At 44.9% G+C, this 14,220-nt stretch overlaps 1 long non-coding RNA gene across 1 annotated transcript; it reads right to left on the reverse strand.

Annotated features, from left to right (window-relative positions):
• Positions 1-5,919: 5,919 nt before the first annotated feature.
• LOC135545142 (uncharacterized) lies at positions 5,920-6,606 on the reverse strand. Its single transcript, XR_010456406.1, has 3 exons — positions 6,576-6,606; positions 6,139-6,255; positions 5,920-5,993 (listed from the first exon to the last, which is right to left on the reverse strand). It is a non-coding gene; the product is annotated as an uncharacterized LOC135545142 (long non-coding RNA).
• Positions 6,607-14,220: the final 7,614 nt, after the last annotated feature.

Raw genomic sequence — 14,220 nt, forward strand, 5'->3', positions numbered from 1 at the left:
CTCCATCATACTGTCAGTAGTCTGTCTACCTTCCATCATAATGTCAGTATTCTGTCTACCTCCATCATAATGTCAGTTCTCTGTCTACCTCTGTCATACTGTCAGTACTCTGTCTACCTCCCATCATACTGTCAGTACTCTGTCTACCTCCCATCATACTGCAGTACTCTGTCTACCTCCCATCATACTGTCAGTACTCTGTCTAACTCCATCATACTGTAGTACTCTGTCTACCTCCATCATACTGTCAGTACTCTGTCTACCTCCCATCATACTGTAGTACTCTGTCTACCTCCCTTCATACTGTCAGTACTCTGTCTACCTCCCATCATACTGTCAGTACTCTGTCTACCTCCATCATACTGTCAGTACTCTGTCTACCTCCATCATACTGTCAGTACTCTGTCTACCTCCCATCATACTGTCAGTACTCTGTCTACCTCCATCATACTGTCAGTACTCTGTCTACCTCCCATCATACTGTCAGTACTCTGTCTACCTTCCATCATAATGTCAGTACTCTGTCTACCTCCATCATACTGTCAGTACTCTGTCTACCTTCCATCATACTGTCAGTACTCTGTCTACCTCCATCATACTGTCAGTACTCTGTCTACCTCCATCATACTGTCAGTACACTGTCTACCTCCCATCATACTGTCAGTACTCTGTCTACCTCCCATCATACTGTCAGTACTCTGTCTACCTCCATCATACTGTCAGTACTCTGTCTACCTCCATCATACTGTCAGTACTTGTCTACCTCCATCATACTGTCAGTACTCTGTCTACCTCCATCATACTGTCAGTACTCTGTCTACCTCCATCATACTGTCAGTACTCTGTCTACCTCCATCATACTGTCAGTACTCTGTCTACCTCCCATCATACTGTCAGTACTCTGTCTACCTCCCATCATACTGTCAGTACTCTGTCTACCTCCATCATACTGTCAGTATTCTGTCTACCTCCATCATACTGTCAGTACTCTGTCTACCTCCCATCACACTGCAGTATTCTGTCTACCTTCCATCATACTGTCAGTACTCTGTCTACCTCCATCATACTGTCAGTACTCTGTCTACCTCCATCATACTGTCAGTACTCTGTCTACCTCCATCATACTGTCAGTATTCTGTCTACCTTCCATCATAATGTCAGTACTCTGTCTACCTCCATCATACTGTCAGTATTCTGTCTACCTCCATCATAATGTCAGTACTCTGTCTACCTCCCATCATACTGTCAGTACTCTGTCTACCTCCCATCATACTGTCAGTACTCTGTCTACCTCCCATCATACTGTCAGTACTCTGTCTACCTCCATCATAATGTCAGTACTCTGTCTACCTCCATCATACTGTCAGTACTCTGTCTACCTCTCCATCATACTGTCTGTCTACCTCCATCATACTGTCAGGACTCTGTCTACCTCCCATCATACTGTCAGTACTCTGTCTACCTCCCATCATACTGTCAGTACTCTGTCTACCTCCATCATAATGTCAGTACTCTGTCTACCTCCATCATACTGTCAGTACTCTGTCTACCTCCATCATAATGTCAGTATTCTGTCTACCTCCATCATAATGTCTGTACTCTGTCTACCTCCGTCATACTGTCAGTACTCTGTCTACATCCCATCATACTGTCAGTACTCTGTCTACCTCCCATCATACTGCAGTACTCTGTCTACCTCCCATCATACTGTCAGTACTCTGTCTACCTCCATCATACTGTCAGTACTCTGTCTACCTCCATCATAATGTCAGTACTCTGTCTACCTCCATCATACTGTCAGTACTCTGTCTACCTCCATCATACTGTCAGTACTCTGTCTACCTCCATCATACTGTAGTACTCTGTCTACCTCCCTTCATACTGTCAGTACTCTGTCTACCTCCATCATACTGTCAGTACTCTGTCTACCTCCATCATACTGTCAGTACTCTGTCTACCTCCATCATACTGTCAGTACTCTGTCTACCTCCATCATACTGTAGTACTCTGTCTACCTCCCTTCATACTGTCAGTACTCTGTCTACCTCCCTTCATACTGTCAGTACTCTGTCTACCTCCATCATACTGTCAGTACTCTGTCTACCTCCATCATACTGTCAGTACTCTGTCTACCTCCCTTCATACTGTCAGTACTCTGTCTACCTCCCTTCATACTGTCAGTACTCTGTCTACCTCCATCATACTGTCAGTACTCTGTCTACCTCCTGTCAGTACTCTGTCTATCATACTGTCAGTACTCTGTCTACCTCCCATCATACTGTCAGTACTCTGTCTACCTTCCATCATAATGTCAGTACTCTGTCTACCTCCATCATACTGTCAGTATTCTGTCTACCTCCACATAATCCCATCATACTGTCAGTACTCTGTCTACCTCCCTTCATACTGTCAGTACTCTGTCTACCTCCATCATAATGTCAGTACTCTGTCTACCTCCATCATACTGTCAGTACTCTGTCTACCTCCATCATACTGTCAGTACTCTGTCTACCTCCATCATACTGTCAGTACTCTGTCTACCTCCCATCATACTGTCAGTACTCTGTCTACCTTCCATCATACTGTCAGTACTCTGTCTACCTCCCATCATACTGTCAGTACTCTGTCTACCTCCCATCATACTGTCAGTACTCTGTCTACCTTCATCATACAGTCAGTACTCTGTCTACCTCCATCATACTGTCAGTACTCTGTCTACCTCCATCATACTGTCAGTACTCTGTCTACCTCCATCATACTGTCAGTACTCTGTCTACCTTCCATCATACTGTCAGTACTCTGTCTACCTTCATCATACTGTCAGTACTCTGTCTACCTCCCATCATACTGGCAGTACTCTGTCTACCTCCAACATACTGTCAGTACTCTGTCTACCTCCATCATACTGTCAGTATTCTGTCTACCTCCATCATACTGTCATCTCTGTCTACCTATCATACTGTCAGTACTCTGTCTACCTCCCATCATACTGTCAGTACTCTGTCTACCTCCCATCATACTGTCAGTACTCTGTCTACCTCCATCATACTGTCAGTACTCTGTCTACCTCCATCATACTGTCAGTACTCTGTCTACCTCCCATCATACTGTCAGTACTCTGTCTACCTCCATCATACTGTCAGTACTCTGTCTACCTCCATCATACTGTCAGTACTCTGTCTACCTCCATCATACTGTCAGTACTCTGTCTACCTCCATCATACTGTCAGTACTCTGTCTACCTCCCATCATACTGTCAGTACTCTGTCTACCTCCCATCATACTGTCAGTACTCTGTCTACCTCCATCATACTGTCAGTACTCTGTCTACCTCCCATCATACTGTCAGTACTCTGTCTACCTTCCATCATACTGTCAGTACTCTGTCTACCTCCCATCATACTGTCAGTACTCTGTCTACCTCCATCATACTGTCAGTACTCTGTCTACCTCCCATCATACTGTCAGTACTCTGTCTACCTCCATCATACTGTCAGTACTCAGTCCACATACTGTCAGTACCTGTCTACCTCCCATCATACTGTCAGTACTCTGTCTACCTCCATCATACTGTCAGTACTCTGTCTACCTCCATCATACTGTCAGTACTCTGTCTACCTCCATCATACTGTCAGTACTCTGTCTACCTCCATCATACTGTCAGTACTCTGTCTACCTCCCATCATACTGTCAGTACTCTGTCTACCTCCATCATACTGTCAGTACTCTGTCTACCTCCCATCATACTGTCAGTACTCTGTCTACCTTCCATCATAATGTCAGTACTCTGTCTACCTCCATCATACTGTCAGTACTCTGTCTACCTCCATCATACTGTCAGTACTCTGTCTACCTCCCATCATACTGTCAGTACTCTGTCTACCTCCCATCATACTGTCAGTACTCTGTCTACCTCCATCATACTGTCAGTACTCTGTCTACCTCCCATCATACTGTCAGTACTCTGTCTACCTCCATCATAATGTCAGTACTCTGTCTACCTCCCATCATACTGTCAGTACTCTGTCTACCTCCCATCATACTGTCAGTACTCTGTCTACCTCCATCATACTGTCAGTACTCTGTCTACCTCCATCATAATGTCAGTACTCTGTCTACCTCCATCATACTGTCAGTACTCTGTCTACCTCCATCATACTGTCAGTACTCTGTCTACCTCCATCATACTGTCAGTACTCTGTCTACCTCCATCATACTGTCAGTACTCTGTCTACCTCCATCATACTGTCAGTACTCTGTCTACCTCCCATCATACTGTCAGTACTCTGTCTACCTCCATCATACTGTCAGTACTCTGTCTACCTCCATCATACTGTCAGTACTCTGTCTACCTCCATCATACTGTCAGTACTCTGTCTACCTCCCATCATACTGTCAGTACTCTGTCTACCTCCCATCATACTGTCAGTACTCTGTCTACCTCCATCATACTGTCAGTACTCTGTCTACCTCCATCATACTGTCAGTACTCTGTCTACCTCCATCATACTGTCAGTACTCTGTCTACCTCCATCATACTGTCAGTACTCTGTCTACCTCCATCATACTGTCAGTACTCTGTCTACCTCCCATCATACTGTCAGTACTCTGTCTACCTCCATCATACTGTCAGTACTCTGTCTACCTCCATCATACTGTCAGTACTCTGTCTACCTCCATCATACTGTCAGTACTCTGTCTACCTCCATCATACTGTCAGTACTCTGTCTACCTCCCATCATACTGTCAGTACTCTGTCTACCTCCATCATACTGTCAGTACTCTGTCTACCTCCCATCATACTGTCAGTACTCTGTCTACCTCCCATCATACTGTCAGTACTCTGTCTACCTCCATCATACTGTCAGTACTCTGTCTACCTCCATCATACTGTCAGTACTCTGTCTACCTCCATCATACTGTCAGTACTCTGTCTACCTCCATCATACTGTCAGTACTCTGTCTACCTCCATCATACTGTCAGTACTCTGTCTACCTCCATCATACTGTCAGTACTCTGTCTACCTCCATCATACTGTCAGTACTCTGTCTACCTCCCTTCATACTGTCAGTACTCTGTCTACCTCCATCATACTGTCAGTATTCTGTCTACCTCCATCATACTGTCAGTACTCTGTCTACCTCCCATCATACTGTCAGTACTCTGTCTACCTCCATCATACTGTCAGTACTCTGTCTACCTCCATCATACTGTCAGTACTCTGTCTACCTCCCATCATACTGTCAGTACTCTGTCTACCTCCATCATACTGTCAGTACTCTGTCTACCTCCCATCATACTGTCAGTACTCTGTCTACCTCCATCATACTGTCAGTACTCTGTCTACCTCCCATCATACTGTCAGTACTCTGTCTACCTCCCATCATACTGTCAGTACTCTGTCTACCTCCATCATAATGTCAGTACTCTGTCTACCTCCCATCATACTGTCAGTACTCTGTCTACCTCCATCATACTGTCAGTACTCTGTCTACCTCCCATCATACTGTCAGTACTCTGTCTACCTCCATCATAATGTCAGTACTCTGTCTACCTCCATCATACTGTCAGTACTCTGTCTACCTCCATCATACTGTCAGTACTCTGTCTACCTCCATCATACTGTCAGTACTCTGTCTACCTCCATCATACTGTCAGTACTCTGTCTACCTCCCATCATACTGTCAGTACTCTGTCTACCTCCCATCATACTGCCAGTACTCTGTCTACCTCCATCATACTGTCAGTACTCTGTCTACCTCCATCATACTGTCAGTAGTCTGTCTACCTTCCATCATAATGTCAGTACTCTGTCTACCTCCATCATACTGTCAGTATTCTGTCTACCTCCATCATACTGTCAGTATTCTGTCTACCTCCGTCATAATGTCAGTACTCTGTCTACCTCCGTCATACTGTCAGTACTCTGTCTACCTCCATCATACTGTAGTACTCTGTCTACCTCCCATCATACTGTCAGTACTCTGTCTACCTCCATCATACTGTCAGTACTCTGTCTACCTCCATCATACTGTCAGTACTCTGTCTACCTCCATCATACTGTCAGTACTCTGTCTACCTCCATCATACTGTCAGTACTCTGTCTACCTCCATCATACTGTCAGTACTCTGTCTACCTCCCTTCATACTGTCAGTACTCTGTCTACCTCCATCATACTGTCAGTACTCTGTCTACCTCCATCATACTGTAGTACTCTGTCTACCTCCCTTCATACTGTCAGTACTCTGTCTACCTCCATCATACTGTCAGTACTCTGTCTACCTCCATCATACTGTCAGTACTCTGTCTACCTCCATCATACTGTCAGTACTCTGTCTACCTCCCATCATACTGTCAGTACTCTGTCTACCTCCATCATACTGTCAGTACTCTGTCTACCTCCCTCATACTGTCAGTACTCTGTCTACCTCCATCATACTGTCAGTACTCTGTCTACCTCCATCATACTGTCAGTACTCTGTCTACCTCCATCATACTGTCAGTACTCTGTCTACCTCCATCATACTGTCAGTACTCTGTCTACCTCCATCATACTGTCAGTACTCTGTCTACCTCCCTTCATACTGTCAGTACTCTGTCTACCTCCCATCATACTGTCAGTACTCTGTCTACCTCCATCATACTGTCAGTACTCTGTCTACCTCCCATCATACTGTCAGTACTCTGTCTACCTCCCATCATACTGTCAGTACTCTGTCTACCTCCCATCATACTGTCAGTACTCTGTCTACCTCCATCATACTGTCAGTACTCTGTCTACCTCCATCATACTGTCAGTACTCTGTCTACCTCCATCATACTGTCAGTACTCTGTCTACCTCCATCATACTGTCAGTACTCTGTCTACCTCCCATCATACTGTCAGTACTCTGTCTACCTCCCATCATACTGTCAGTACTCTGTCTACCTCCATCATACTGTCAGTACTCTGTCTACCTCCATCATACTGTCAGTACTCTGTCTACCTCCATCATACTGTCAGTACTCTGTCTACCTCCATCATACTGTCAGTACTCTGTCTACCTCCATCATACTGTCAGTACTCTGTCTACCTCCCATCATACTGTCAGTACTCTGTCTACCTCCCATCATACTGTCAGTACTCTGTCTACCTCCATCATACTGTCAGTACTCTGTCTACCTCCCATCATACTGTCAGTACTCTGTCTACCTCCATCATACTGTCAGTACTCTGTCTACCTCCATCATACTGTCAGTACTCTGTCTACCTCCATCATACTGTCAGTACTCTGTCTACCTTCCATCATAATGTCAGTACTCTGTCTACCTCCATCATACTGTCAGTACTCTGTCTACCTTCCATCATAATGTCAGTACTCTGTCTACCTCCATCATACTGTCAGTACTCTGTCTACCTCCATCATACTGTCAGTACTCTGTCTACCTCCATCATACTGTCAGTATTCTGTCTACCTCCCATCATACTGTCAGTACTCTGTCTACCTCCCATCATACTGTCAGTACTCTGTCTACCTCCATCATACTGTCAGTACTCTGTCTACCTCCATCATACTGTCAGTACTCTGTCTACCTCCCATCATACTGTCAGTACTCTGTCTACCTCCATCATACTGTCAGTACTCTGTCTACCTCCATCATACTGTCAGTACTCTGTCTACCTCCCATCATACTGTCAGTACTCTGTCTACCTCCCATCATACTGTCAGTACTCTGTCTACCTCCATCATACTGTCAGTACTCTGTCTACCTCCCATCATACTGTCAGTACTCTGTCTACCTCCATCATACTGTCAGTACTCTGTCTACCTCCCATCATACTGTCAGTACTCTGTCTACCTCCATCATAATGTCAGTACTCTGTCTACCTCCATCATACTGTCAGTACTCTGTCTACCTCCATCATAATGTCAGTACTCTGTCTACCTCCATCATACTGTCAGTACTCTGTCTACCTCCATCATAATGTCAGTACTCTGTCTACCTCCCATCATAATGTCAGTACTCTGTCTACCTCCATCATAATGTCAGTACTCTGTCTACCTCCATCATACTGTCAGTACTCTGTCTACCTCCATCATACTGTCAGTACTCTGTCTACCTCCATCATACTGTCAGTACTCTGTCTACCTCCCATCATACTGTCAGTACTCTGTCTACCTCCATCATACTGTCAGTACTCTGTCTACCTCCATCATACTGTCAGTACTCTGTCTACCTCCATCATACTGTCAGTACTCTGTCTACCTCATACTGTCAGTACTCTGTCTACCTCCATCATACTGTCAGTACTCTGTCTACCTCCCATCATACTGTCAGTACTCTGTCTACCTCCATCATACTGTCAGTACTCTGTATACCTCCATCATACTGTCAGTACTCTGTCTACCTCCATCATACTGTCAGTACTCTGTCTACCTCCATCATACTGTCAGTATTCTGTCTACCTCCATCATAATGTCAGTACTCTGTCTACCTCCATCATACTGTCAGTACTCTGTCTACCTCCATCATACTGTCAGTACTCTGTCTACCTCCATCATACTGTCAGTACTCTGTCTACCTCCATCATACTGTCAGTACTCTGTCTACCTCCATCATAATGTCAGTACTCTGTCTACCTCCCATCATACTGTCAGTACTCTGTCTACCTCCATCATACTGTCAGTACTCTGTCTACCTCCCATCATACTGTCAGTACTCTGTCTACCTCCATCATACTGTCAGTACTCTGTCTACCTCCATCATACTGTCAGTACTCTGTCTACCTCCATCATACTGTCAGTATTCTGTCTACCTCCATCATACTGTCAGTACTCTGTCTACCTCCCATCATACTGTCAGTACTCTGTCTACCTTCATCATACTGTCAGTACTCTGTCTACCTCCCATCATACTGTCAGTACTCTGTCTACCTCCCATCATACTGTCAGTACTCTGTCTACCTCCATCATACTGTCAGTACTCTGTCTACCTCCATCATACTGTCAGTACTCTGTCTACCTCCATCATACTGTCAGTACTCTGTCTACCTCCCATCATACTGTCAGTACTCTGTCTACCTCCATCATACTGTCAGTACTCTGTCTACCTCCCATCATACTGTCAGTACTCTGTCTACCTCCCATCATACTGTCAGTACTCTGTCTACCTCCATCATACTGTCAGTACCCTGTCTACCTCCCATCATACTGTCAGTACTCTGTCTACCTTCATCATAATGTCAGTACTCTGTCTACCTCCCATCATACTGTCAGTACTCTGTCTACCTCCATCATACTGTCAGTACTCTGTCTACCTCCCATCATACTGTCAGTACTCTGTCTACCTCCATCATACTGTCAGTACTCTGTCTACCTCCATCATACTGTCAGTACTCTGTCTACCTCCCATCATACTGTCAGTACTCTGTCTACCTCCATCATACTGTCAGTACTCTGTCTACCTCCATCATACTGTCAGTATTCTGTCTACCTTCCATCATAATGTCAGTACTCTGTCTACCTCCATCATACTGTCAGTATTCTGTCTACCTCCATCATACTGTCAGTACTCTGTCTACCTCCCATCATACTGTCAGTACTCTGTCTACCTCCCATCATACTGTCAGTACTCTGTCTACCTCCATCATACTGTCAGTACTCTGTCTACCTCCCATCATACTGTCAGTACTCTGTCTACCTCCATCATACTGTCAGTACCCTGTCTACCTCCCATCATACTGTCAGTACTCTGTCTACCTTCATCATACTGTCAGTACTCTGTCTACCTCCATCATACTGTCAGTACTCTGTCTACCTCCATCATACTGTCAGTACTCTGTCTACCTCCCATCATACTGTCAGTACTCTGTCTACCTCCATCATACTGTCAGTACTCTGTCTACCTCCATCATACTGTCAGTACTCTGTCTACCTCCATCATACTGTCAGTACTCTGTCTACCTCCCATCATACTGTCAGTACTCTGTCTACCTCCATCATACTGTCAGTACTCTGTCTACCTCCATCATACTGTCAGTACTCTGTCTACCTCCATCATACTGTCAGTACTCTGTCTACCTCCATCATACTGTCAGTACTCTGTCTACCTCCATCATAATGTCAGTACTCTGTCTACCTCCCATCATACTGTCAGTACTCTGTCTACCTCCCATCATACTGCCAGTACTCTGTCTACCTCCATCATACTGTCAGTACTCTGTCTACCTCCATCATACTGTCAGTATTCTGTCTACCTTCCATCATAATGTCAGTACTCTGTCTACCTCCATCATACTGTCAGTATTCTGTCTACCTCCATCATAATGTCAGTACTCTGTCTACCTCCCATCATACTGTCAGTACTCTGTCTACCTCCCATCATACTGTCAGTACTCTGTCTACCTCCATCATACTGTCAGTACTCTGTCTACCTCCATCATACTGTCAGTACTCTGTCTACCTCCATCATACTGTCAGTACTCTGTCTACCTCCATCATACTGTCAGTACTCTGTCTACCTCCATCATACTGTCAGTACTCTGTCTACCTCCATCATAATGTCAGTACTCTGTCTACCTCCATCATACTGTCAGTACTCTGTCTACCTCCCATCATACTGTCATTACTCTGTCTACCTCCATCATAATGTCAGTACTCTGTCTACCTCCATCATACTGTCAGTACTCTGTCTACCTCCATCATACTGTCAGTACTCTGTCTACCTCCCTCATACTGTCAGTACTCTGTCTACCTCCCATCATACTGTCAGTACTCTGTCTACCTCCATCATACTGTCAGTACTCTGTCTACCTCCATCATACTGTCAGTACTCTGTCTACCTCCATCATACTGTCAGTACTCTGTCTACCTCCATCATACTGTCAGTACTCTGTCTACCTCCCATCATACTGTCAGTACTCTGTCTACCTCCATCATACTGTCAGTACACCTCCATCATACTGTCAGTACTCTGTCTACCTCCATCATACTGTCAGTACTCTGTCTACCTCCCATCATACTGTCGGTACTCTGTCTACCTCCATCATACTGTCAGTACTCTGTCTACCTCCCATCATACTGTCAGTACTCTGTCTACCTCCCATCATACTGTCAGTACTCTGTCTACCTCCATCATACTGTCAGTACTCTGTCTACCTCCCCATCATACTGTCAGTACTCTGTCTACCTCCATCATACTGTCAGTACTCTGTCTACCTCCATCATACTGTCAGTACTCTGTCTACCTCCATCATACTGTCAGTACTCTGTCTACCTCCATCATACTGTCAGTACTCTGTCTACCTCCATCATACTGTCAGTACTCTGTCTACCTCCATCATACTGTCAGTACTCTGTCTACCTCCCATCATACTGTCAGTACTCTGTCTACCTCCCATCATACTGTCAGTACTCTGTCTACCTCCATCATACTGTCAGTACTCTGTCTACCTCCATCATACTGTCAGTACTCTGTCTACCTCCATCATACTGTCAGTACTCTGTCTACCTCCATCATACTGTCAGTACTCTGTCTACCTCCATCATACTGTCAGTACTCTGTCTACCTCCATCATACTGTCAGTACTCTGTCTACCTCCATCATACTGTCAGTACTCTGTCTACCTCCCATCATACTGTCAGTACTCTGTCTACCTCCATCATACTGTCAGTACTCTTGTCTACCTCCATCATACTGTCAGGACTCTGTCTACCTCCCATCATACTGTCAGTACTCTGTCTACCTCCCATCATACTGTCAGTACTCTGTCTACCTCCATCATACTGTCAGTACTCTGTCTACCTCCCTTCATACTGTCAGTACTCTGTCTACCTCCATCATACTGTCAGTACTCTGTCTACCTCCATCATACTGTCAGTACTCTGTCTACCTCCATCATACTGTCAGTACTCTGTCTACCTCCATCATACTGTCAGTACTCTGTCTACCTCCCATCATACTGTCAGTACTCTGTCTATCCCATCATACTGTCAGTACTCTGTCTACCTCCATCATACTGTCAGTACTCTGTCTACCTCCCATCATACTGTCAGTACTCTGTCTACCTCCATCATACTGTCAGTACTCTGTCTACCTCCATCATACTGTCAGTACTCTGTCTACCTCCATCATACTGTCAGTACTCTGTCTACCTCCCATCATACTGTCAGTACTCTGTCTACCTCCATCATACTGTCAGTACTCTGTCTACCTCCCATCATACTGTCAGTACTCTGTCTACCTCCATCATACTGTCAGTACTCTGTCTACCTCCATCATACTGTCAGTACTCTGTCTACCTCCATCATACTGTCAGTACTCTGTCTACCTCCCATCATACTGTCAGTACTCTGTCTACCTCCATCATACTGTCAGTACTCTGTCTACCTCCCATCATACTGTCAGTACTCTGTCTACCTCCATCATACTGTCAGTACTCTGTCTACCTCCATCATACTGTCAGTACTCTGTCTACCTCCCATCATACTGTCAGTACTCTGTCTACCTCCCATCATACTGTCAGTACTCTGTCTACCTCATCATACTGTCAGTACTCTGTCTACCTCCATCATACTGTCAGTACTCTGTCTACCTCCCATCATACTGTCAGTACTCTGTCTACCTCCATCATACTGTCAGTACTCTGTCTACCTCCCATCATACTGTCAGTACTCTGTCTACCTCCATCATACTGTCAGTACTCTGTCTACCTCCCATCATACTGTCAGTACTCTGTCTACCTTCATCATACTGTCAGTACTCTGTCTACCTCCCATCATACTGTCAGTACTCTGTCTACCTCCATCATACTGTCAGTACTCTGTCTACCTTCCATCATAATGTCAGTACTCTGTCTACCTCCATCATACTGTCAGTACTCTGTCTACCTCCATCATACTGTCAGTACTCTGTCTACCTCCCATCATACTGTCAGTACTCTGTCTACCTCCCATCATACTGTCAGTACTCTGTCTACCTCCATCATACTGTCAGTACTCTGTCTACCTCCATCATACTGTCAGTACTCTGTCTACCTTCCATCATACTGTCAGTACTCTGTCTACCTCCATCATACTGTCAGTACTCTGTCTACCTCCATCATACTGTCAGTACTCTGTCTACCTCCATCATACTGTCAGTAGTCTGTCTACCTCCATCATACTGTCAGTACTCTGTCTACCTCCATCATACTGTCAGTACTCTGTCTACCTCCCATCATACTGTCAGTACTCTGTCTACCTCCCTCCCATCATACTGTCAGTACTCTGTCTACCTCCCATCATACTGTCAGTACTCTGTCTACCTCCATCATACTGTCAGTACTCTGTCTACCTCCATCATACTGTCAGTACTCTGTCTACCTGCATCATACTGTCAGTAGTCTGTCTACCTCCATCATACTGTCAGTACTCTGTCTACCTCCATCATACTGTCAGTACTCTGTCTACCTCCATCATACTGTCAGTACTCTGTCTACCTCCCATCATACTGTCAGTACTCTGTCTACCTCCATCATACTGTCAGTACTCTGTCTACCTCCATCATACTGTCAGTACTCTGTCTACCTCCATCATACTGTCAGTACTCTGTCTACCTCCATCATACTGTCAGTACTCTGTCTACCTCCATCATACTGTCAGGACTCTGTCTACCTTCATCATACTGTCAGTATTCTGTCTACCTCCATCATACTGTCAGTACTCTGTCTACCTCCCATCATACTGTCAGTACTCTGTCTACCTCCATCATACTGTCAGTACTCTGTCTACCTCCATCATACTGTCAGTACTCTGTCTACCTCCATCATACTGTCAGTACTCTGTCTACCTCCCATCATACTGTCAGTACTCTGTCTACCTTCATCATAATGTCAGTACCCTGTCTACCTCCCATCATACTGTCAGTACTCTGTCTACCTCCCATCATACTGTCAGTACTCTGTCTACCTCCATCATACTGTCAGTACTCTGTCTACCTCCATCATACTGTCAGTATTCTGTCTACCTTCCATCATAATGTCAGTACTCTGTCTACCTCCATCATACTGTCAGTATTCTGTCTACCTCCATCATAATGTCAGTACTCTGTCTACCTCCCATCATACTGTCAGTACTCTGTCTACCTCCCATCATACTGCCAGTACTCTGTCTACCTCCATCATACTGTCAGTACTCTGTCTACCTCCATCATACTGTCAGTATTCTGTCTACCTTCCATCATAATGTCAGTACTCTGT

This window comes from Oncorhynchus masou, chromosome 9, assembly GCF_036934945.1.
Source record: "Oncorhynchus masou masou isolate Uvic2021 chromosome 9, UVic_Omas_1.1, whole genome shotgun sequence".
Lineage (NCBI taxonomy): Eukaryota > Metazoa > Chordata > Actinopteri > Salmoniformes > Salmonidae > Oncorhynchus > Oncorhynchus masou.